The following is a 27,155-nucleotide window of genomic DNA, read 5'->3' as shown; positions in this document are numbered from 1 at the left end:
TCAATTGTTCGATTAATCGATTTCGATGTTACAACACTACTCTCCAACCGTCTTACTGTTTTTCGATCAGCACGAGAATCTGACGCGAGTTTCACAGTTTTTACCCATCCCACAAAAGTGCTCAACGCCGCTAAAGAAGTTTTCACTTCAAAAAACATTAAACGCCCTCTTTTATATTCTATTAAAAGATTATTTCTATTCATAGAAAAAAAAACTTTTAATCTCAGTTAATCCTAAAAACTAGTGCCGGATTCGTGGTACCGGATAGTTAAAAACATTATCTTTTAAGAATAAATCTCGCTACCTGCGTATCTTCTTCAAATCTTAACGAATTTATCTTGACTCGAGGTATTACCATTTAAGCTAAAGTTTTATTTAACAAAAATGAATCAAGATTAAATACTACGTAATTCTCGGGTAAGAATAAGAACGTCTAGGAGAGAAAAAATATGTCTGATACAAAAATGGCTCAATACGAAATAGCGCTCATACTTTGTGTGTATTTGAGACCTTAAGGGCTCACCACTCCCTATATATACTTGAAGTTAATTAGTAGATAAGGCTATCTACTAATTAACTTCAAGTATGGAAAATCTGTCAAAAAAGTTGTAAATAGCCTATCCTAATACAACCGATAAATGTCATAACTCATAGTAAACAATGTCAGGAACCGGCTAAGCAGACATGTTACAAGACACTGGACGTGCCAATACCGTGTAAGTGCAGTATCGATGTCCTGTCATGTAGCCATTCCTGTACTACTGACGGTAAGACAATGTAGCAGCTATGTACTGTTGTGTACATAGCTGCTACATTGTCTTGTAAACACCGATAGCTCTATTTACTTCGAGCTCAGAGCAAGTCCTTCAATAGGTGTATTGAAAATAGCTATCGGTGAAGTTTGACATACAGTATACATTTCCAGCTACGATTGTCCAGGTACTGTATCCCGGCACAGTATATGGACCACCTACATATACCACCTACATATATGCTTGCCTGAAGCATAGTATCTATACTAATATTATAATTGGGAAGAGTTTGTTTGTTTGTTTGAACGCGCAAATCTCAGGAACTACTGGTCCGACTTGAAAAATTATTTCAGTGTTAGATAGCCCATTTATCGAGGAAAGCTATAAGCTATATTTTATCACGCTAAGACTAATAGGAGCGAAGAAAAAGAGGAAAATATGGAAAAAACGGGGAAAATTATTTGAAAGAGCTTATCTCACGAACTTTGGAGCAATTTTTCTGTTATTTGGCACAGATACTACGTGAAGGATCATAGACTATTTTTTGTGAAGTAATTTGTCTGTGAAATATCTAATTTACGCGGGCGAAGCCGCGCGGAATGTCTAGTTATTAATAATATATTATTAGATCTGCAACGATGTAACTTATCATACCGTGTTCTCTGTTGAACTGTTTATTATACCTTACTGTAATCGTCATACTATATAGTAGTTTAACTTACAATATAAAATGTTACTTTTTTTTATAAGGTGGCAAACGAGTACACGGGTTCATCAATATCAGCCTATTGCCGTCCACTGCTGAACGTAGGCCTCTCCCAATGAGCGCCAACCACCCCAATCTTGGGCAGCCCTCATCCATCCGCTGCCAGCCACTTTCTTCAAATGGTCGGTCCACCGCGCCGTGCTGCGGGGCGTCCTACTGTACGTTTGCCTAAGCGTGGTCTCCACTCAAACGCTTGTCTGCTCCATCTACCGTCTTCCCGTCTGCAGACATGACCAGCCCACTTCCACTTCAGCGTGCTAATTCTATGAGCAATGTCGGTGACTTTAGTTCTCTGGCGAATGATTATATTAGGAATTTTGTCTACCAGAGATACAGAGATACTCCCAACATAGCTCTTTCCATAGCACGATTATACGGGTTACCTGATGGAAGTCAACTACCGTTGCCCATGGACACTCGCAACATTAGAAGAGCTGCAGGTGCGTTGCCGGCCGGTACTCTCTTCTTGAAGATTTGCAGGTCATATAGGTCCGGAAATACTGCTGGTGACAGTTCATTCCAGAGTTTTACAGTGCGCGGCAGAAAGTTACGCGAAAAACGCACGGTGGAAGACTGCCACTCATCCAGGTGATGAGGATGGTATATTTTTCGCGTGGATCGATGGCAAAAAGTTGCAGGTGGTATGATCCCGAACAATTATTCCCCAGAATTACACTCTCCGTGATACAACCGATAGAGTATGCAGAGTGAAGCTACATTCTCGGCGTAATTAGCCTATTCGAAACATTATGGCAGGCAACAATTCAAACGGCCCTTCGTTGAATACGATCCAGTTGGTATTTTGGCGCCTCTGCCCAGTCATGAGAATAGTATTCCATATGAGGCCGAACCTGCGCCTTGTAGAGTTGTAGGCGTTGGTCCGGACTGAAATACTGTCTCCCTCTGTCAAGAACACCAAGTTTTTTCGATGCTAACTTGGCCTTACCCAGTTATATCCTGTAGTGTGCAGACGCTTATGTATTAATATATCTATACATCTATATTATTCTATGGACGCTCCACACTTTCACTTCACACCACGTCAGACTGGCCCCGTGGTACTGTACCTGAAGGACTTGTGTTACGGTTACCAGACGACGGAAATATATTTAATACTTTTATACTATACATATATTTAAGATTTTTTTATATGATTACATATATTTAATACACATCCATGACCCAGGAACTTTGAAAACTTTTTGTTCCCTCGGCGGGATTCGAACCCACGACCCCCGGCTTGAGTTACCAACAGCCCACCAACTGAGCCACAGAGGTCTTAAATTAAGCAAACCTCAAGCAAATTACCTTTAGACTAACAATATGAACATGTGTAAGGTAGTTATCTATAAAGGGATGCAATGTAGTAAACCGTAGTGACAATAGTCAATTAGCGACACCATGTATCCACTTCCGACCGCACAATGTGAATATTATACACTATACAGGCTGATTACAACAATGATAATATGTACTATTATATTGACAGTTGTATGTACAGGCTGTAACAAAACAAGGTGATAATAGGGTGTGTTTAAAGTTCACCGTGAAAGTAGCAGCGCTAAAATAATTATAATATCCTGAAGTAATATCACTTTTTTGTTACCCCCTGTAAATAGTGAGATGACCTATATTTTCCATGTTACACTAAAATACGTTACTCTAGTATTTTGAATTGAAACGTGTGTTGCGAAAATGTGAAACAAGTTTAGGCGCTATAGCACAACATTCTGTGCATTAGGGCCGGGACATAAAAACACGATACGACGTCGTGCGGCGTGCCGTGTACCGTGCTCACGAGCACAAGGCGACAGTAATAGTTACCTAGAACGCCAGCCACGCCACCACGGAAACAAGAATCATTTAACAGTGCCCGAGTGTGTGCGCCATACTCAATGGCACTCCTGCTCCTTTTCTATATAACCCAATGGAAAGGACCGACACGACCGGTGGCCGCGGCGTGTTGACCGGCTGCCTCAACTACAGGATCGACTGTCTACATGCCTATCCAACGCACGTACAGCAAGCTCTAAAGTATAAGCTTCTGGTCTACGAGTTGCTCAGAATCGCTTCTAGTCAATGACCTAAGCTCACTAGTTATAGATAAAACTGCTATAAAAATACAAACAGCAGCTATATCCTGTAATTAGAAAAAAAAGCTTATATTAGCTTCATGGACTGTACTCATAGGCATGCGTACAACACCTCCCTACGAACAACGTCCGTCAAGACTTGACAGACGTTGTTCGTAGAGTCCACATATTGAGGATGCTCCGGTGTTGGGGCGAAACGGTCGAGGTTTTCAACCTGCATGGTGGTGAGGGGCCTTACATGGATTTGCCAACATTATTGCTTGTGTGGTGGTAGTGCTTGCAGGTTCTTGCATGCGAGTGACCTCATAGGCAGTGTGGGAGAGGAGGGAGGTGTTGTACGCATGCTTATGCATACACTCACTCATTCACTTAAAGGTTGAGGTTTATTTCGCGGAATATTGCTAAAAATAATTAAAAACTAAATTTTAATCCACTTCCAGGCTTTATTATATCAAGGATATCATTCCTTTGCTTTTATAAACACAGTAAGGGAGACAATCCACTTAAACTTTCCTGGCGCAACTGGGCCTAAGATACTTTTCTCTATCAATTAGGAGGGCGGGCTGCGGTGTGGCTGGAATGGGCAATACTCCGTGTGGAGGGCCAGCTGTCGGGTCAGCCCTCCGTATACCTCGTGTGCCGGGAATATCAAATAGCTGATTTTTTATTTCAGGTCAACTAGGTTAGCTTTTTGAGAACCCTACCAACGGTTTAGTCGAGGACCCCTGGCCTTGATGCACTATGCCCTTATACCTAAGTAAAATACTAAAGACTGCACTATGATAGATTATAGTAATTAAAAGTTAACTAACTTGTAATTAATGAAGATTTCAACATGAGCTTCAAAATATTTTTGGTCAAAATATAAATTAAAGTTAACCCATCAATCTCCAAGCGGCAGTCGGCTGTCGCATAACAATTGAAAATCTATTGTATCTGCAGTACCCATGCACGATGGAGGTGTTACATAATCATCAACACCTCGGAGAGCGATAGTATGGTAAGTTTTTACCTTTTAAGTTCTGAGATAGACACCTATATATTATTCTTTAAACATTCAATTATAGTGGGATTCTGTTCAAATGCATGAACACAACATTAAAATTTAGTTAACATACTTTCACCGTAAATAAGTTAGTGCAAATTAACACAGAATATATTCCGGATTTCCGGTGATAAGTTGAAATTGTTTTCACTTAGTGTCAACCCCAAGCCGGCGCGGGTCGGCGCGACCTTCCCCCGCTCGCTAATATAACCCTGCTTTACCCTGCTACCCTCATTTCTGTGACGGTATTTTCACTACGCCTTTACAAATATGTTTGTTTTCTTCTAGAAAATTTTAAAATTAGAGGTTCGTTCATTAAAAAAATTGCAAGTTTATAATTCGTTATGATACCGAGCTTCATCCGTACACTTACGTTAAAATGTATACGTGCGGCACACGGGGACTGCCGCGGTAAAGCAATTGCATAGAATTTTTAATCAACTTATGCAATTATAATTCGTATACGTCTAGTCGCATTCACACAAACACCGTACCAGTGTGAGGCAAAAACTGAAACGACGTTAGACGATGCACGGCAACGTCACACGCGTCGGGGTGGGAGGTGTTAGGTTTATATTCGTTACGGAATTTCTCGTTTCGGTCGCCGCGCTCGAAACCCGCGGTAAAAGCTGTGCAACAGCTTAAAATTGTATTATTAATATGAATATGATGAGACCACCAACAATAATATTGTATTGTGTAAAACAATTGACGATATTATTTCCATCCATCCATGATATGAAATATGGCGGTATATTGAGCTGCCACTGACATCCCCCCCCACGTCACGGCTATAGTGGAGTGGCCGATGGCTGATGGAGCAGCTATTGTGCTCAACAAATTAACAGCGGTATTGTTATCGGGAAATAATTCATTTTGTGGATTGACTTTTTGTTGTGTATGAAACGATATGTCGGCAAAACGAAAATTACGAAGCCGTTCCCGACCTTTTATCGGTTTTTTAAACAAAGATGCTCCACTGTTTGAGGATCGCTGCTGAGTATTCAGAGACGTTTCGTTCGGGTTCTCGACGTGACTCATTGTAATCTTTGATTTAGATTAGTTAACTGGTCACTTTTAAATAATCGAGTTTTATTACACATCACATACTATCAGTATTAAATAAATGTGATATTATCAGCAATGTCGGTATGTATGGACCAGTTTAACCGTGACCCCTCGTAGCATAATTTTAGTAGGCTACGAGAGATCACGCTTAGACTGGTCATACTATAATAAGCGGTAACAAATGAGTTGTGTTCAGCCGCGTGTGACAGTAGAGGTGTTAACGGCGCGGGCGGTAATGCCGATAAATACAATCGATGTTGCTGATACCAGCGTTAATATTAGGGTTGAAACAATAACTGGGGGAAGTGTGATCATTGCTCCTCTGTAAGGTATATTATATAGCAGCGTGACAGTAATTCTCGCGTATTTTAATGCCTTAAGGTCCAAAAGGATAGTTTATATTATTGTTCTCATAGAGAGACGAAAAATCTAAGTTAAAAACTTATATACGTTAAAAAATTATGAGGCATTAATACTAGTACAGGTTCCCGAAAACATTTTTTTATTACTATCAAGCAAATTTTTCGTGAGTCGCTTCATTTTGATAAAACGAACAACAATTTCCTCTGAGAAAACTCTCGAACTGGTAGCTAACAGAGATAGAAAGGATTTAATATTTCGATTTGATGGTCCTAAAATATAGATTGTTCTATTTGTAGGACAATGTTACTCTTAAATTATTATAATCTATCTCTGTTAGCTACTACTTTAAAAAAAAATCTCAAGGGAAATTGTTCGTCTTATCAAAATGAAGCTTCTCACGAAAAACTCGCTAGAAAAATATAATTTTTGATTACTATCAAAAATTGTTTTTTTATAGGGAACCTGTACTATACTTACAATCCCCACGAGTATATTCGCTATAAATAACGAAGTTCGTCGGCACACATTAAGTAGGGGGCGTGTGTAAACAGTGCGAGCAAACATACGGCCAATGTGTGACGTACGGGCAGACTTAATTGTAGCAGTGTAGTTACCCCCACAAATACAAACGGACATTCACATAATATGAACGTTTAAATTATTCAAAGAAGACTTATAATATTATGATTAATTGCATAGACATAATCCATACTAAAATAAAATTATAAATGCGAAATAAACACCAATATATACCGTAAGTAAATAAAATTAAATAAAGAAATTAAAAAAAACCCCCGCCAAACAACTTTAAAAAGTAATGAAATAATATTAACTGCCTTTAAGTTCAAATAATTCCTAACTTGTGTAAATTCATATTTTAGTCCATAATTGTTGTCACGGTGTGTCGGGGGACCGCTAAGTAAACTACAACCTACAATCGCCAAGTCGCTGATTATCTCGATTTAGTTCGCTGTGAACTTGTTATGTGAAATCAAACATCTACATTAGCGGTCCCCCGACACACCTTAACAACAATTATGGACTAAAATATTACTTTACACAAGTTAGGAATTATTTGAACTTAAAGGCAGTTAATATTATTTCATTACTCAGATTCTCGTGATTACCATATTCTATCAATGTCCTTTTCGATGAGGCCATTAATATGAGCCCAAACATAAAACCTCCACTTTGGGTTCATACTGGAAGCTCGGTTCCTATAGAATCCAGGTGATGCTGCAGCAGCAGCATGTAAATATTTACTGGTTATCTACTTCTTACTGGTTGTCGCAATTAAAATAAGCCCAACCACGAAACCTCTGCTCTAAGTTGGCGAGGAGTTGGATATCCTATTGATTACCAGGTGATGCTGCAGCATCAAGTCAACTTTCCATTATTATGTGTATACGTATATTGTATATTCACAAATGTCACGAACTAGAATGAAATATAAAACCCATCAAACGACTACAAGTTGCCAACGGCCTTTCATGAACCAGATAAACCCTGAACAGGCTGATGATGATGAATCATATCTAAGAACACTCTCGATCATGTCAGCTTTCAAACAAAAAAAAACTAGATCAAAATCGGTCCACCCGTTTGGATGCTACGATGCCACAGACAGATACACACACAGACAAACAGATAGACAGACAGACAGACAGACAGACAGACACGTCAAACTTATAACTCCCCTCTTTTTGTCGGGGTTAAATAACACCCCTCTTTTTGTCGGGGGTTAAAAATTAAATCTAGGTCGGAGAATGCGAAATTGTATCTATCTTTTTTAGGGTTCCGTACCCATAGGTTCCGTTTCTATTACTGAGACCTAGATGTCTATCCATCTGTCCGTCTGTCAGTCTGTCCTTCTGTCCGTCTGTCTCCAGGCTGTAACTCAAGAACCGATATAGCTAGACTTCTGAAATTTTCACAGATTTTGTATTTCTGTTGCCGCTATAACAAAAAACTACTAAAATCGCAATAAAATTAATGTTTAAGGGGGGCTCCCATACCACAAACGTGATGATTTTTTTAGATGATAACAGCTAGGCACTTGAAATTTTCACAAAATCTTTAGTTGTATTAGTACTTTAATAATTCATAATAAAATTTTAATTAAGTAAATATATTAGGAGGGCTCCCATACAAGAAACAATTTTTTGCCTACTTTCGCTCTACAGTGTGTAACAAAAATAAGTGATAATACTTTAGGGTGTGTACGTGTTCCTTGTAGAGAGTTCACTGTGAAAGTAGCAGCGCTGAAAGACGAAAAATTTTTTTCACTTTTGTATGGGCAAGGGCCGGAGGCCGGCAAGGGCGTCACGAGTTTCCCCATACAAAAGTGAAAAAAAAAATTTGGTCTTTCAGCGCTGCTACTTTCACAGTGAACTCTCTACAAGGAGCACGTACACACCCTAAAGTATTATCACTTATTTTTGTTACACCCTGTATACCGGTACGGAACCCTTCGTACGCGAGTCCAACTCGCACTTGGCCGATTTTTTTAACCTCTTCACGCTAAATTTGGTATGACGATAGTTTAAGTGCCGGGAAAGGACAAAGGATACTTTTATCCCAGTAAATGTATGGTCCCCTGCAATAAATCAATTTCTGCGCAAAGAAGTTGCGGGCGTCTTGTAGTATTTCAATAGAATAGAATGGAATTGATAGGAATGGAATGGAATCGAATGGAATGGAATGGGATGCAATGAAATGGAATAGAATAGAATAAGCCTTTATTGCCAGTATACAATAGTAATATATAATAAAGCTAATAAACATTTTATTAATTATTCGGGATACTTTCATTTTTATTGCCTTTTAAAAATACATGGGTCCAATGGACCCCACAACTATAGAAACATGATTATCGTTCACCACTGTAGTTAAGGGTTAAGGTACAATTAATTATTAATTCATTATATTATTAAACATTCAATATTTATAAGGCCTATATCCATGGACAAGTATTTCTGTAAATGTTGTTAAGTATTGTCACCAGCAACACTAAAACTTTTGAGTGTTTACACTAATTTATCTTGAACACGACTCGCTACAAACTGTCGTCGATATACGATCGAGAGTCGAGACGCGGACGACGAGAACTTTTTTGATATATGGAAAGCGCGAGCTGCCAAAGAATTCCAGCTTGTGTGTGCACTGTGCAGCACGACTTAATATACAGCTGTATAGCTGTATACAGCTGTATATACTTATCAGACACAGAATATAGATTGTATACAGAGGGTAAGAAATCAAATTCATAACTCTAATAAGCTATCTGTAATATTATTTTCAACATATTTGATATTTAAGTTGACACTTTGCATTTTTAGTCTGTATGACTTTGAAAATGAGCATTTCTCGCAAGATAGACACGCCCTATTTCTGTTGGTTTCCGCCGAACACGAGAGCTTTTCGGTTTTATTGCTCGATGATAAGGCTCGAAAGTGGTACAGTGAACGAAGCATAATACGGAGGCTTAAGCGCTCAACAAAGAGATTGGTTCAGTATTACGTATATATAATGCTGATTGGCGGCTTATCCGATGTTTTCCTGCACTCGGCGAATAAGAGGAAAACAGGAACTAATAAACGTATGCAAATACTATGAGAGTAGATCTAATCCATTTATATTATTTGTATTGCGTTTGTACGCTTCAAACGAATACAAAAAAAACGAATTTTCTTCATACATTTTATTCGTATAACATCCTCGGACCACCAAAAAGAAGATTAAGCCTTTTCGAACAAAGCATCTTTAAAAGTTTTTACAAAATATCACAAGAATAGGTTCGGGACCAATATAGCTTCTAACTTAATAATGTTACGACTTACGTAAAAGAGTGACATATTGTAATGAAGCGTCATCATCAGGCGGGTTTTAATGACACACGGCACGGAAGTCGTTACTCCTCAGACTGCAGAGTGCAGACTTTGAATCGCCTGGTAGTTTAGTTGGTAACTTGACAGTTTTCGTACTGTACTACAGAGTAATGAGTATACATGCCGAACAAACTACCGTCCAGTCGTTCGACTTTGCGTCTGTCTCCTCTACACTTCACCGTCAAGTTTCATTATTACAGGCCTAATTTCAAAAGTGAGTCACACAGCTTGGCGATGTTTCCTTCACATAATACTTGGACGGTGGTATTACTTAAGTTCTACCTCTACATCATAATAATATAATATTATTAAAGTAAAAGCACCGTCGGAGATTATAATAAATTCATATTAATAAGGAACTACAACTAAATGTTCTTTGTGCTAGGACTGTAATTTAATATTAATTAAAATAGTATTGGATTAACTTTCCAACGTTCATAACAAGGCGGTAGGTAGGTAGGCTAGGTACAACATGGAGGGGCGTTGGTGGGAGGATCTATAAATTTCACATGCTAATTATATATTTTGTTAATTTCCTTACACATTTCATGATAAAATAATATGTTATTTAATGTTAAATATTATGCTTTTAATAGTTTGTACAGGAGTACCAGTAGTGGGAATGTGGAGGGGTCAATACCTCTAAAATGCTTTTAATACCTACTCCACTATAACTAGCGACAGTTCTCTGCCGAGCACGACCGATCGCAGTCACAGAATTACTTAACAGTGGTTCGGTTTCGGTGGGCTGTGGCAGAAATTAATAAACACAAGGTTCACTTAAAAATAAATAAAATAAAATAAAAATAAAGTTTAAAAAACTAAAACCCGACTACTAAAACACGCTCTAAAAAGTACGAAACAAGAAAACAGTTTATAGGGATTTGGAAATGTTTAAAGGATAGCCGTGGTCGTAGGTATGCCCTTTATTATATTAATATAATATAATATAATGAATCTGTTTTGCTCTAGTAGGTGGCATACGACGACGGCTATCCTTTAAACATTTCCATATCCCTATAAACTGTTTTCTTGTTTCGTACTTTTTAGAGTGTGTTTTAGTAGTCGGGTTTTAGTTTTTTAAACTTTATTTTTATTTCAATTAATTTGGGGCTAAGATTCACTCGATCTTAAACTATCCAACTATTCAAATGATCGAGGATCCTGAGGATATTTAACAATTTATTTGGTTCTGTTTCACTACCTGTTGCCCGCGACTTAGTCCGCGTTAGCATAGTATAATAATTTTAAAGGAGATGGATAATTCTTTTCCAAAAAAATGTACTGATGTTTAGTTTAGGGTACAATTATTTCACTTTTAATTTATAACCTTGTTTCTAAAAAAGGAGAATCAAAACTCAACATTAACGACGCGATAACACTTCCACGAGGCAGGCGGGGTTTGGGGGGGGGGGGGGGGGCGCAGCCCCCCCAAGTTCCAGCCGAAGCCCAAGCCCTTCATATAGGTAATTAAATGATAGTCAAAAAGTGTGTGTTTAGTTTAGGGTAGCAGCCCCCCCAAGTTCCGGCTGAAGGACAAGCCCTCCATATAGGTAATTAAATGATAGTCAAAAAGTGTGTGTTTAGTTAAGGGTAGCAGCCCCTCCAAGTTCCGGCCGAGGCCAAGCATGTGGAGGACATGGTAATTAATTAATGATACTCAAAAAGTGTATGTTTAGTTTAGGGTACAATAATTTCACTTTAATTTATAACTTCGTTCCTATCAAAACTCAACACTGACGACGCGACAACATTTCCAGATGGGGAGGTTTGGTACAGGCCAGAGGCGAAGCCCCCCACACCATTTTGATATAAGCAACATTTACCTCCGACCCTCGATCCTCCCCTTCCTATTCCCATCCCCCCTCCGATCCCGATTTTATTATAATATGTATTTGTATAGATATTGTATTGAAGTGATTTATGAATTCTTGCAATTATCAGGTGATTGCTCGTAAACCCGTGAGAAATAGATAATAATGTTTACATATTTGAAATGTGCTAATAAAGTTCTTTCTTTTGATACCCCACACGTAATTGTCAGGAAAAATGTCTTGTAAATGATGTCATGTAGCCTATAACCAGTGGACAGTCAAGAGGCTTCTAACGACACCTCATTTGTCCAAATGCGTTAAGTAGTTTTAAAGTTACGAGGGAACAGATGAACATCCATATCCACATACATACATACATACAGGCCAAAATCATAACCCTCCTTTTTGCTTCGCCGTAGTCGGGTAAAAATGTCCTTCTCATAAATAAAAACAGCGGTGAAATTTAATCATAATGCCGCAAGTGGGTCTTAGCCCAGATTTTGCCGGTAACTGTAAGCGGATTGTTATAATCGACAGTGGTAACATAAAAGTTATTAAATATACATCATTTATTTTATAAAATCGTTGGTAAAATTGGCACTAAATATAGTAAGAAATAATAATAGATAAAAATATGCGAACCACAAAGTTGCAAAGCTTTTAAATCTACTGGATATTTTTCTACAAGTTATCAAAGTGGGCGGAAATTGCAAGCCCGCGGTGGAGTCCGACAACATCTCAGACGGAGAGAATCACTTGTAAATATGGGAGAGATCATATTTTTTCACAACAGATCATAACTTTTAAATATATTCTTATAGTTTCAATATAAAGTAACTTACTGGTATGTTGCTCTCGCCAGCACCGCGACAGTTACATCTGTAAAAAACAAAACTTCAATTGAAAAACATGTAACAACTTTTAAACTGGAAAAAATTTCAAGTTCATATTATAATTATTATTCCATCCTTTTTTACATGGGGAAATGCTTTGCGCATTCTCGGCGGATTGGGGACATCGGCTGGGGTATGTGGGACTCCCCGTAGGACCTACCCACTAAAACCAGACTCTCCGCTTATAATATACCATCCTAGATTATTAATAATTGCTGCTGTTAACAGCTATTAACAGTTTTCATACTACAAATTAAAGCTGTAATATAAGCTGTAAATACTTTTATAGCGAGCGATATTAAAATGAGCAATCGATACTAATCGCAGGCAATAAGCAATCACATTCCCCGATTGATTATTCAACAGACAAATGGCGAACTACGAATAGTTCCCAACTGGAACAGCACGAATAGTTTGTTGTAGTTGGCAGCACAACACTTTAGGCTGTTTTCACATGTGGCGTTTCGAGCGTGAAAGACATATTAAACGCAGCGACAACGCAGTGACCATATTTTCAGTTGCCCAGCCAATGACCGCCAACATTGAACATGATTAAATTAATTATTATTAGTGACAGCAGTTAATTTAACAACAGTGACATAATACAAATAGGACAGCGACTTGAACCGAGATTACAGATTTATTCGGTCCTGCCATTTGCCAGCGGTCTACTTTCAAGTTACAGTTGTAATATCCCAGAAAAAGTTCACTTTCACTAAAGAAGCTATCACTTTAAAAATAATATACTATTTAATTATTATTATAAAAGGCTTTAGAGTGTCAGGAGATCAGAGTATTTCTACTATTTCTTTTCGTTAAAACTTCAACTTAAAAGTTGCTCCAGAAACGCGCGTCGCACTCGCCCCATCTAAAGTCAACCTTACGCCAAACAACAGATGATGCCCTAACGCAGGCAATAGTGATGCACACTTCTTGCGCTGCATGAATATTCAAAGCTTAATCCACTTCACTCCAGTAACTAGTTACGTTTGATCTACAAGTTACCCCGTCGACGCTCGACGTGTTAGATTCAATATTATAATGTGATTGAAGTATTAGAATATGTAACTTTGATTTAAGTTAGCTAAGCGTGTACGTAGAGTGTTCAATAAAATCTTGAGGTTTTTCAACAGTTTTGGTGATCGAGGGAGACTCGTAACATTATATCTTTCTTTATACGATGACGGAAGCCACTTAGTTATAGATAATTAAATAGATATCCCATAATTGAAAATCATTAAAAGCTTTTTAATTTTCCGATAAATTAATCGACAAATCAGTTTATAGCCCCGCGCCCCGGGTTGTCCGGACATCCGTCTTCCTTACACCGGGCAATTAATGACGCATCCGAAGTGTCCGGACACCGCGAGTCCCGGGAAGATGGATAATGAGATTATCTCGAGGTCGGGCGACTCGCAGCTGATAGACGACGCTGTTCAATTACTACGAGATTACCGACTTTATGAACGACAATTCGGTAATTACTCGACACAGGAAAATGTCATTATGATCCACGATATCATCGGTCGAAAGGTTCATTCATCGGTAGAAAATGAGCCATATGTTTTGGCGTCAACTTCACAATATTTTCTGGACTTTAACTAAAGGAAGATCACTGATTTTACGCATTTTAGGAGATTCTTATCTGTGTGTCTACGTAAGGACTCTTTTTTTTAATAATTCTGGTTCCTGCTGCTATAAAATTGCAGCACTATTTTTACTTTATATTCTTCTATTATTTCTCTTAAATATATTTTTATACAGTTTTGTGCCTTTTTTTTCCTCTATTTATTATTATTATTTTTTCCTACAACCTGGAGCCATTTTCCTTCGCTATTGCTCTATATACCTCCGCAGCGTACTCCATGAATAATCTTCTCATTTTATCAATGTCTCGAATACGTCTAATGTTTTCTTGACTTATTTCTAGGCCAAGTCTTTGTTCACAGTCAAATCGTTTCTTGGCAAATCGTTGACATTCTGTGAGTATGTGGATTATTGTTTGTGGCGTATCTTCATCGCAAGAGCAAAAAGGGTTATCTGTTATTTTAAATCGATGAAGATAGCTCTTTACACCGCCATGGCCTGTATATATATTTTGAGTTCTTATGTTGGAAGTAGCTTCTGATCGTAAGATCTTATATGCTCTAGTGAGAGTCGGGAATATGGAAATGGTGTACCTCCCTGTGTCAGATTGTGTGTATCTTGCCTGCCAGGTCTCGATTGTGGCGGCCCTGATAGTATTTCTTGCTTATGATATTGGGAATCGGTCATATATAGGTGTTAGTTCGCTGTTTAGGGCTTCGTCTTTTGCAAGTGTGTCTGCACGTTCATTACCGTGTATATTGTTGTGTGCCTTAACCCAGTAGAGTTTTATTTGCCGTTTGCAGCGCTCAATCTCTTTGATATTTTTATGAATTTCATTTACTATGGGATGTTCCGTTTTTGAGTTTATTATTTCTTGAAGGGATGATCTGGAGTCACTATATATTGAGCTGTTTGGGTCTTTTCCATGTAGAATTATTACGTAAGCACTCAGAAATTAATATTTAAACATTCTATCGTTATGTTATTAAAAATAAATCTTAATCGATATTATTAAAGTCGCATCCTCCGTCAGCAAATGAAATCGGAGACGGCTGCAATTATATTTTGTTTTCAACTCGATATCAATCTGCGCTCGCCGCTTGTAACATCTTGAAAAATTAATAAGCAACTCCAGACGAAGAATTTAATAGCAATGTTCACGTGTTGACGTTCGATGTCGAAAGAGGAACGAGGCGAAGTCATCAATTTATATTTGACCTTTATTTTCATATTTGATTAAAAAGTAGCTGAGTGGAAAACATTTTTCATTCGTACTTAAGTATTTTCTATTAGTGCTGAGTAATTTATCCCGGTGTTTACAGTGCGAGCGCCTCCGTCGTCCCCGATACAGGCTGGAGCTCCAATTTACATACAAATGTGGAGTAAATCGAGATCCCGTGATGAGATTTATTCGGGGGCGCTCATTACTCGCGCGGCGGCACATTCGCGCTGTTACACGCGCGCCAGAGGTGACGTGGAGGTCGCGGAGAATCCCCGACTTATCGCGGAAATGATACCGAGTCTCAGGCCATTTGTGTACCACTAAAAGTTGGAGCAATAGCCGGTGTACTTAAAATTCTCGCCCAACTAGCTGCTGCTATAGTTAAATAACAGCTATCCATAGACCTAGCCACTAAGTCTATGTTAGATTTTCGTAAAATTGCCATTTCACATAGGTTCAATCTTGCAGCATTTGTATTTAAATCGGAGCATTAATTGATAAATTAAAGATTCCTTTTCGAGCTGATACCCACAAAGCCTGAAATCAGGAGCTGATGTCGCAATGTATTTGAAAATGAGATTCGGTCGGTAATGTAATACATTAACGTTTGGGTGGGCGGGAATTTCATCAAGTTAAATACTCAACAATTGGGTTCGGGAGGGCCTGCGGCGCTCGTGTGTTATCCAGCTTCCTCAACATAATGTACTAATTATTATGTGGTAGGCATCATGTAGGACATTCTGAAAATATTTATTTTAAATTTATTCAGAAATAAAACAATTTTGAATTTGATTTTTGATAAAAATTGACAATGTAATCTGCTGAGAAGAATTGTTTTTACAGAACATTAAAAATGTTAAAATTTCTTTCACCATATTATTTAGTATTTACAGATAAAAAACTCAATATTTTACTACTTAACTTCACGTGGAATAAAAATCTTCGTTTTTCTTACGTCAGTAAGTAGAAAAACGGTTTGTCCAGTTACGAGCAACACCTCTGTCGGGATCTCTATGCCAACGACAAAAAGTCGATGCCAGAGAATTTCCGAGGTACTTTAACATAGAACTCATCATTACTCAGCAGTTAAAGCTTTAGCCGGCACGTGAAGGGACAGTGAGAGTGGCCATTAGCGGTAGTCGCGTCTAGACTCAATATCTAGTACATGTAGTATGTACTATGTATTGTATGTTGTGTCCAGACGTATAGTACTGGACGAAGAGTGGCCATCACTCGCTCAGTGCAGCAAGATAAATGTCGTCTAGACTTTGAGATAATTCCGCTCAATACATCCCGTATACGTAGCTTGAAGTGAATCACATATGCATATTGCATAAGTCGAAATTGAAAACTAGTGTCCGACCGTATCCGAATTATGAGTCAAACTGAACTTTCGACCTGACGAAATCTGGTGTGCTCAATACATCCCGTATACGTAGCTTGTAGTGAATCACATATGCATATTGCATAAGTCGAAATTGAAAACTAGTGTCCGACCGTATCCGAATTATGAGTCGAACCGAACTTTCGTCCTGACGAAATCTGGTGTGCTCAATACATCCCGTATACGTAGCTTGTAGTGAATCACATATGCATATTGCATAAGTCGAAATTGAAAACTAGTGTCCGACCGTATCCGAATTATGAGTCGAACCGAACTTTCAACCTGACGAAAACTGATGTGCTCAATACATCCCGTATACGTAACATGTAGTATATCACATATGTATATTGCATAAGTCGAAATTGAAAACTAGTGTCCGACCGTATCCGAATTATGAGTCGAACCGAACTTTCGACCTGACGAAAACTGGTGTGCTCAATACATCCCGTATACTTAGCTTGTAGTGAATCACATATGCATATTGCATAAGTCGAAATTGAAAACTAGTGTGCGACCGTATCCGAATTATGAGTCGAACCGAACTTTCGACCTGACGAAATCTGGTGTGTTCAATACATCCCGTATACGTAGCTTGTAGTGAATCACATATGCAAATTGCATAAGTCGAAATTGAAAACTAATGTCCGACCGTATCCGAATTATGAGTCGAACTGAACTTTCGACCTGACGAAATCTGGTGTGTTCAATACATCCCGTATACGTAGCTTGTAGCTAATCACATATGCATATTGCATAAGTCGAAATTGAAAACTAGTGTCCGACCGTATCCGAATTATGAGTCGAACCGAACTTTCAACCTGACGAAAACTGATGTGCTCAATACATCCCGTATACGTAACATGTAGTGAATCACATATGTATATTGCATAAGTCGAAATTGAAAACTAGTGTCCGACCGTATCCGAATTATGAGTCGAACCGAACTTTCGACCTGACGAAAACTGGTGTGCTCAATACATCCCGTATACTTAGCTTATAGTGAATCACATATGCATATTGCATAAGTCGAAATTGAAAACTAGTGTCCGACCGTATCCGAATTATGAGTCGAACCGAACTTTCGACCTGACGAAATCTGGTGTGCTCAATACATCCCGTATACGTAGCTTGTAGTGAAACACATATGCATATTGCATAAGTCGAAATTGAAAACTAGTGTCCGACCGTATCCGAATTATGAGTCGAACTGAACTTTCGACCTGACGAAATCTGGTGTGCTCAATACATCCCGTATACGTAGCTTGTAGTGAATCACATATGCATATTGCATAAGTCGAAATTGAAAACTAGTGTCCGACCGTATCCGAATTATGAGTCGAACTGAACTTTCGATCTGACGAAATCTGGTGTGTTCAATACATCCCGTATACGTAGCTTGTAGTGAAACACATATGCATATTGCATAAGTCGAAATTGAAAACTAGTGTCCGACCGTATCCGAATTATGAGTCGAACCGAACTTTCGACCTGACGAAAACTGGTGTGCTCAATACATCCCGTATACTTAGCTTGTAGTGAATCACATATGCATATTGCATAAGTCGAAATTGAAAACTAGTGTCCGACCGTATCCGAATTATGAGTCGAACCGAACTTTCGACCTGACGAAAACTGGTGTGCTCAATACATCCCGTATACTTAGCTTGTAGTGAATCACATATGCATATTGCATAAGTCGAAATTGAAAACTAGTGTGCGACCGTATCCGAATTATGAGTCGAACCGAACTTTCGACCTGACGAAATCTAATGTGCTCAATACATCCCGTATACGTAGCTTGTAGTGAATCACATATGCAAATTGCATATGTCGAAATTGAAAACTAGTGTCCGACCGTATCCGAATTATGAGTCGAACTGAACTTTCGACCTGACGAAATCTGGTGTGTTCAATACATCCAGTATACGTAGCTTGTAGTGAATCACATATGCATATTGCATAAGTCGAAATTGAAAACTAGTGTCCGACCGTATCCGAATTATGAGTCGAACTGAACTTTCGACCTGACGAAATCTGGTGTGTTCAATACATCCCGTATACGTAGCTTGTAGTGAATCACATATGCATATTGCATAAGTCGAAATTGAAAACTAGTGTCCGACCGTATCCGAATTATGAGTCGAACCGAACTTTCGTCCTGACGAAATCTGGTGTGCTCAATACATCCCGTATACGTAGCTTGTAGTGAATCACATATGCATATTGCATAAGTCAAAATTGAAAACTAGTGTCCAACCGTATCCGAATTATGAGTCGAACCGAACTTTCAACCTGACGAAAACTGATGTGCTCAATACATCCCGTATACGTAACATGTAGTGAATCACATATGTATATTGCATAAGTCGAAATTGAAAACTAGTGTCCGACCGTATCCGAATTATGAGTCGAACCGAACTTTCGACCTGACGAAAACTGGTGTGCTCAATACATCCCGTATACTTAGCTTGTAGTGAATCACATATGCATATTGCATAAGTCGAAATTGAAAACTAGTGTGCGACCGTATCCGAATTATGAGTCGAACCGAACTTTCGACCTGACGAAATCTGGTGTGCTCAATACATCCCGTATACGTAGCTTGTAGTGAATCACATATGCATATTGCATAAGTCGAAATTGAAAACTAGTGTCCGACCGTATCCGAATTATGAGTCGAACCGAACTTTCGACCTGACGAAATCTGGTGTGCTCAATACATCCCGTATACGTAGCTTGAAGTGAATCACATATGCATATTGCATAAGTCGAAATTGAAAACTAGTGTCCGACCGTATCCGAATTATGAGTCGAACCGAACTTTCGACCTGACGAAATCTGGTGTGTTCAATACATCCCGTATACGTAGCTTGTAGTGAATCACATATGCAAATTGCATAAGTCGAAATTGAAAACTAATGTCCGACCGTATCCGAATTATGAGTCGAACTGAACTTTCGATCTGACGAAATCTGGTGTGTTCAATACATCCCGTATACGTAGCTTGTAGCTAATCACATATGCATATTGCATAAGTCGAAATTGAAAACTAGTGTCCGACCGTATCCGAATTATGAGTCGAACCGAACTTTCAACCTGACGAAAACTGATGTGCTCAATACATCCCGTATACGTAACATGTAGTGAATCACATATGTATATTGCATAAGTCGAAATTGAAAACTAGTGTCCGACCGTCTCCGAATTATGAGTCGAACCGAACTTTCGACCTGACGAAAACTGGTGTGCTCAATACATCCCGTATACTTAGCTTGTAGTGAATCACATATGCATATTGCATAAGTCGAAATTGAAAACTAGTGTCCGACCGTATCCGAATTATGAGTCGAACCGAACTTTCGACCTGACGAAATCTGGTGTGCTCAATACATCCCGTATACGTAGCTTGTAGTGAAACACATATGCATATTGCATAAGTCGAAATTGAAAACTAGTGTCCGACCGTATCCGAATTATGAGTCGAACTGAACTTTCGACCTGACGAAATCTGGTGTGCTCAATACATCCCGTATACGTAGCTTGTAGTGAATCACATATGCATATTGCATAAGTCGAAATTGAAAACTAGTGTCCGACCGTATCCGAATTATGAGTCGAACCGAACTTTCGACCTGACGAAAACTGGTGTGCTCAATACATCCCGTATACTTAGCTTGTAGTGAATCACATATGCATATTGCATAAGTCGAAATTGAAAACTAGTGTCCGACCGTATCCGAATTATGAGTCGAACCGAACTTTCAACCTGACGAAAACTGATGTGCTCAATACATCCCGTATACGTAGCTTGTAGTGAATCACATATGCAAATTGCATAAGTCGAAATTGAAAACTAATGTCCGACCGTATCCGAATTATGAGTCGAACTGAACTTTCGACCTGACGAAATCTGGTGTGTTCAATACATCCCGTATACGTAGCTTGTAGCTAATCACATATGCATATTGCATAAGTCGAAATTGAAAACTAGTGTCCGACCGTATCCGAATTATGAGTCGAACCGAACTTTCAACCTGACGAAAACTGATGTGCTCAATACATCCCGTATACGTAACATGTAGTGAATCACATATGTATATTGCATAAGTCGAAATTGAAAACTAGTGTCCGACCGTATCCGAATTATGAGTCGAACCGAACTTTCGACCTGACGAAATCTGGTGTGCTCAATACATCCCGTATACGTAGCTTGTAGTGAAACACATATGCATATTGCATAAGTCGAAATTGAAAACTAGTGTCCGACCGTATCCGAATTATGAGTCGAACTGAACTTTCGACCTGACGAAATCTGGTGTGCTCAATACATCCCGTATACGTAGCTTGTAGTGAATCACATATGCATATTGCATAAGTCGAAATTGAAAACTAGTGTCCGACCGTATCCGAATTATGAGTCGAACTGAACTTTCGACCTGACGAAATCTGGTGTGTTCAATACATCCCGTATACGTAGCTTGTAGTGAAACACATATGCATATTGCATAAGTCGAAATTGAAAACTAGTGTCCGACCGTATCCGAATTATGAGTCGAACCGAACTTTCGACCTGACGAAAACTGGTGTGCTCAATACATCCCGTATACTTAGCTTGTAGTGAATCACATATGCATATTGCATAAGTCGAAATTGAAAACTAGTGTCCGACCGTATCCGAATTATGAGTCGAACCGAACTTTCGACCTGACGAAAACTGGTGTGCTCAATACATCCCGTATACTTAGCTTGTAGTGAATCACATATGCATATTGCATAAGTCGAAATTGAAAACTAGTGTGCGACCGTATCCGAATTATGAGTCGAACCGAACTTTCGACCTGACGAAATCTGGTGTGCTCAATACATCCCGTATACGTAGCTTGTAGTGAATCACATATGCAAATTGCATATGTCGAAATTGAAAACTAGTGTCCGACCGTATCCGAATTATGAGTCGAACTGAACTTTCGACCTGATGAAATCTGGTGTGTTCAATACATCCAGTATACGTAGCTTGTAGTGAATCACATATGCATATTGCATAAGTCGAAATTGAAAACTAGTGTCCGACCGTATCCGAATTATGAGTCGAACTGAACTTTCGACCTGACGAAATCTGGTGTGTTCAATACATCCCGTATACGTAGCTTGTAGTGAATCACATATGCATATTGCATAAGTCGAAATTGAAAACTAGTGTCCGACCGTATCCGAATTATGAGTCGAACCGAACTTTCGACCTGACGAAATCTGGTGTGCTCAATACATCCCGTATACGTAGCTTGTAGTGAATCACATATGTATATTGCATAAGTCGAAATTGAAAACTAGTGTCCGACCGTATCCGAATTATGAGTCGAACCGAACTTTCGACCTGACGAAAACTGGTGTGCTCAATACATCCCGTATACTTAGCTTGTAGTGAATCACATATGCATATTGCATAAGTCGAAATTGAAAACTAGTGTGCGACCGTATCCGAATTATGAGTCGAACCGAACTTTCGACCTGACGAAATCTGGTGTGCTCAATACATCCCGTATACGTAGCTTGTAGTGAATCACATATGCATATTGCATAAGTCGAAATTGAAAACTAGTGTCCGACCGTATCCGAATTATGAGTCGAACCGAACTTTCGACCTGACGAAATCTGGTGTGCTCAATACATCCCGTATACGTAGCTTGAAGTGAATCACATATGCATATTGCATAAGTCGAAATTGAAAACTAGTGTCCGACCGTATCCGAATTATGAGTCGAACCGAACTTTCGACCTGACGAAATCTGGTGTGTTCAATACATCCCGTATACGTAGCTTGTAGTGAATCACATATGCAAATTGCATAAGTCGAAATTGAAAACTAATGTCCGACCGTATCCGAATTATGAGTCGAACTGAACTTTCGACCTGACGAAATCTGGTGTGTTCAATACATCCCGTATACGTAGCTTGTAGCTAATCACATATGCATATTGCGTAAGTCGAAATTGAAAACTAGTGTCCGACCGTATCCGAATTATGAGTCGAACCGAACTTTCAACCTGACGAAAACTGATGTGCTCAATACATCCCGTATACGTAACATGTAGTATATCACATATGTATATTGCATAAGTCGAAATTGAAAACTAGTGTCCGACCGTATCCGAATTATGAGTCGAACCGAACTTTCGACCTGACGAAAACTGGTGTGCTCAATACATCCCGTATACTTAGCTTGTAGTGAATCACATATGCATATTGCATAAGTCGAAATTGAAAACTAGTGTGCGACCGTATCCGAATTATGAGTCGAACCGAACTTTCGACCTGACGAAATCTGGTGTGTTCAATACATCCCGTATACGTAGCTTGTAGTGAATCACATATGCAAATTGCATAAGTCGAAATTGAAAACTAATGTCCGACCGTATCCGAATTATGAGTCGAACTGAACTTTCGACCTGACGAAATCTGGTGTGTTCAATACATCCCGTATACGTAGCTTGTAGCTAATCACATATGCATATTGCATAAGTCGAAATTGAAAACTAGTGTCCGACCGTATCCGAATTATGAGTCGAACCGAACTTTCAACCTGACGAAAACTGATGTGCTCAATACATCCCGTATACGTAACATGTAGTGAATCACATATGTATATTGCATAAGTCGAAATTGAAAACTAGTGTCCGACCGTATCCGAATTATGAGTCGAACCGAACTTTCGACCTGACGAAAACTGGTGTGCTCAATACATCCCGTATACTTAGCTTATAGTGAATCACATATGCATATTGCATAAGTCGAAATTGAAAACTAGTGTCCGACCGTATCCGAATTATGAGTCGAACCGAACTTTCGACCTGACGAAATCTGGTGTGCTCAATACATCCCGTATACGTAGCTTGTAGTGAAACACATATGCATATTGCATAAGTCGAAATTGAAAACTAGTGTCCGACCGTATCCGAATTATGAGTCGAACTGAACTTTCGACCTGACGAAATCTGGTGTGCTCAATACATCCCGTATACGTAGCTTGTAGTGAATCACATATGCATATTGCATAAGTCGAAATTGAAAACTAGTGTCCGACCGTATCCGAATTATGAGTCGAACTGAACTTTCGACCTGACGAAATCTGGTGTGTTCAATACATCCCGTATACGTAGCTTGTAGTGAAACACATATGCATATTGCATAAGTCGAAATTGAAAACTAGTGTCCGACCGTATCCGAATTATGAGTCGAACCGAACTTTCGACCTGACGAAAACTGGTGTGCTCAATACATCCCGTATACTTAGCTTGTAGTGAATCACATATGCATATTGCATAAGTCGAAATTGAAAACTAGTGTCCGACCGTATCCGAATTATGAGTCGAACCGAACTTTCGACCTGACGAAAACTGGTGTGCTCAATACATCCCGTATACTTAGCTTGTAGTGAATCACATATGCATATTGCATAAGTCGAAATTGAAAACTAGTGTGCGACCGTATCCGAATTATGAGTCGAACCGAACTTTCGACCTGACGAAATCTGGTGTGCTCAATACATCCCGTATACGTAGCTTGTAGTGAATCACATATGCAAATTGCATATGTCGAAATTGAAAACTAGTGTGCGACCGTATCCGAATTATGAGTCGAACTGAACTTTTGACCTGACGAAATCTGGTGTGTTCAATACATCCAGTATACGTAGCTTGTAGTGAATCACATATGCATATTGCATAAGTCGAAATTGAAAACTAGTGTCCGACCGTATCCGAATTATGAGTCGAACTGAACTTTCGACCTGACGAAATCTGGTGTGTTCAATACATCCCGTATACGTAGCTTGTAGTGAATCACATATGCATATTGCATAAGTCGAAATTGAAAACTAGTGTCCGACCGTATCCGAATTATGAGTCGAACCGAACTTTCAACCTGACGAAATCTGGTGTGCTCAATACATCCCGTATACGTAGCATGTAGTGAATCACATATGCATATTGCATAAGTCGAAATTGAAAACTAGTGTGCGACCGTATCCGAATTATGAGTCGAACCGAACTTTCGACCTGACGAAATCTGGTGTGCTCAATACATCCCGTATACGTAGCTTGTAGTGAATCACATATGCATATTGCATAAGTCGAAATTGAAAACTAGTGTCCGACCGTATCCGAATTATGAGTCGAACTGAACTTTCGACCTGACGAAATCTGGTGTGTTCAATACATCCAGTATACGTAGCTTGTAGTGAATCACATATGCATATTGCATAAGTCGAAATTGAAAACTAGTGTCCGACCGTATCCGAATTATGAGTCGAACTGAACTTTCGACCTGACGAAATCTGGTGTGTTCAATACATCCCGTATACGTAGCTTGTAGTGAATCACATATGCATATTGCATAAGTCGAAATTGAAAACTAGTGTCCGACCGTATCCGAATTATGAGTCGAACCGAACTTTCGTCCTGACGAAATCTGGTGTGCTCAATACATCCCGTATACGTAGCTTGTAGTGAATCACATATGCATATTGCATAAGTCGAAATTGAAAACTAGTGTCCGACCGTATCCGAATTATGAGTCGAACCGAACTTTCAACCTGACGAAAACTGATGTGCTCAATACATCCCGTATACGTAACATGTAGTGAATCACATATGTATATTGCATAAGTCGAAATTGAAAACTAGTGTCCGACCGTATCCGAATTATGAGTCGAACCGAACTTTCGACCTGACGAAAACTGGTGTGCTCAATACATCCCGTATACTTAGCTTGTAGTGAATCACATATGCATATTGCATAAGTCGAAATTGAAAACTAGTGTGCAACCGTATCCGAATTATGAGTCGAACCGAACTTTCGACCTGACGAAATCTGGTGTGCTCAATACATCCCGTATACGTAGCTTGTAGTGAATCACATATGCATATTGCATAAGTCGAAATTGAAAACTAGTGTCCGACCGTATCCGAATTATGAGTCGAACCGAACTTTCGACCTGACGAAATCTGGTGTGCTCAATACATCCCGTATACGTAGCTTGAAGTGAATCACATATGCATATTGCATAAGTCGAAATTGAAAACTAGTGTCCGACAGTATTCGAATTATGAGTCGAACCGAACTTTCGACCTGACGAAATCTGGTGTGCTCAATACATCCCGTATACGTAGCTTGTAGTGAAACACATATGCATATTGCATAAGTCGAAATTGAAAACTAGTGTCCGACCGTATCCGAATTATGAGTCGAACTGAACTTTCGACCTGACGAAATCTGGTGTGCTCAATACATCCCGTATACGTAGCTTGTAGTGAATCACATATGCATATTGCATAAGTCGAAATTGAAAACTAGTGTCCGACCGTATCCGAATTATGAGTCGAACCGAACTTTCGACCTGACGAAATCTGGTGTGCTCAATACATCCCGTATACGTAGCTTGTAGTGAATCACATATGCATATTGCATAAGTCGAAATTGAAAACTAGTGTCCGACCGTATCCGAATTATGAGTCGAACTGAACTTTCGACCTGACGAAATCTGGTGTGTTCAATACATCCCGTATACGTAGCTTGTAGTGAATCACATATGCATATTGCATAAGTCGAAATTGAAAACTAGTGTCCGACCGTATCCGAATTATGAGTCGAACTGAACTTTCGACCTGACGAAATCTGGTGTGTTCAATACATCCCGTATACGTAGCTTGTAGTGAATCACATATGCATATTGCATAAGTCGAAATTGAAAACTAGTGTCCGACCGTATCCGAATTATGAGTCGAACCGAACTTTCGACCTGACGAAATCTGGTGTGCTCAATACATCCCGTATACGTAGCTTGTAGTGAATCACATATGCATATTGCATAAGTCGAAATTGAAAACTAGTGTCCGACCGTATCCGAATTATGAGTCGAACTGAACTTTCGACCTGACGAATACTGGTGTGCTCAATACATCCCGTATACTAAGCTTGTAGTGAATCACATATGCATATTGCATAAGTCGAAATTGAAAACTAGTGTCCGACCGTATCCGAATTATGAGTCGAACCGAACTTTCGACCTGACGAAAACTGGTGTGCTCAATACATCCCGTATACTTAGCTTGTAGTGAATCACATATGCATATTGCATAAGTCGAAATTGAAAACTAGTGTGCGACCGTATCCGAATTATGAGTCGAACCGAACTTTCGACCTGACGAAATCTGGTGTGCTCAATACATCCCGTATACGTAGCTTGTAGTGAATCACATATGCAAATTGCATATGTCGAAATTG

At 39.1% G+C, this 27,155-nt stretch overlaps 1 protein-coding gene across 1 annotated transcript in view; it reads right to left on the bottom strand.

Moving 5' to 3' along the window:
* Window positions 1-27,155, bottom strand: part of LOC121733369 (metabotropic glutamate receptor 2-like) — a 196,469-nt gene that overhangs the window by 101,535 nt on the left and 67,779 nt on the right. The window contains exon 2 of the mRNA XM_042123593.1: window positions 12,631-12,667. The gene's annotated coding sequence lies outside the window, so the exon portion shown is untranslated. The remainder of the gene's footprint in view (window positions 1-12,630; window positions 12,668-27,155) is intronic.

This window comes from Aricia agestis, chromosome 13, assembly GCF_905147365.1.
Source record: "Aricia agestis chromosome 13, ilAriAges1.1, whole genome shotgun sequence".
NCBI lineage: Eukaryota > Metazoa > Arthropoda > Insecta > Lepidoptera > Lycaenidae > Aricia > Aricia agestis.
Note: the sequence above shows the minus strand (reverse complement) of the source record. Positions and strands in the feature narration are given on the sequence as shown.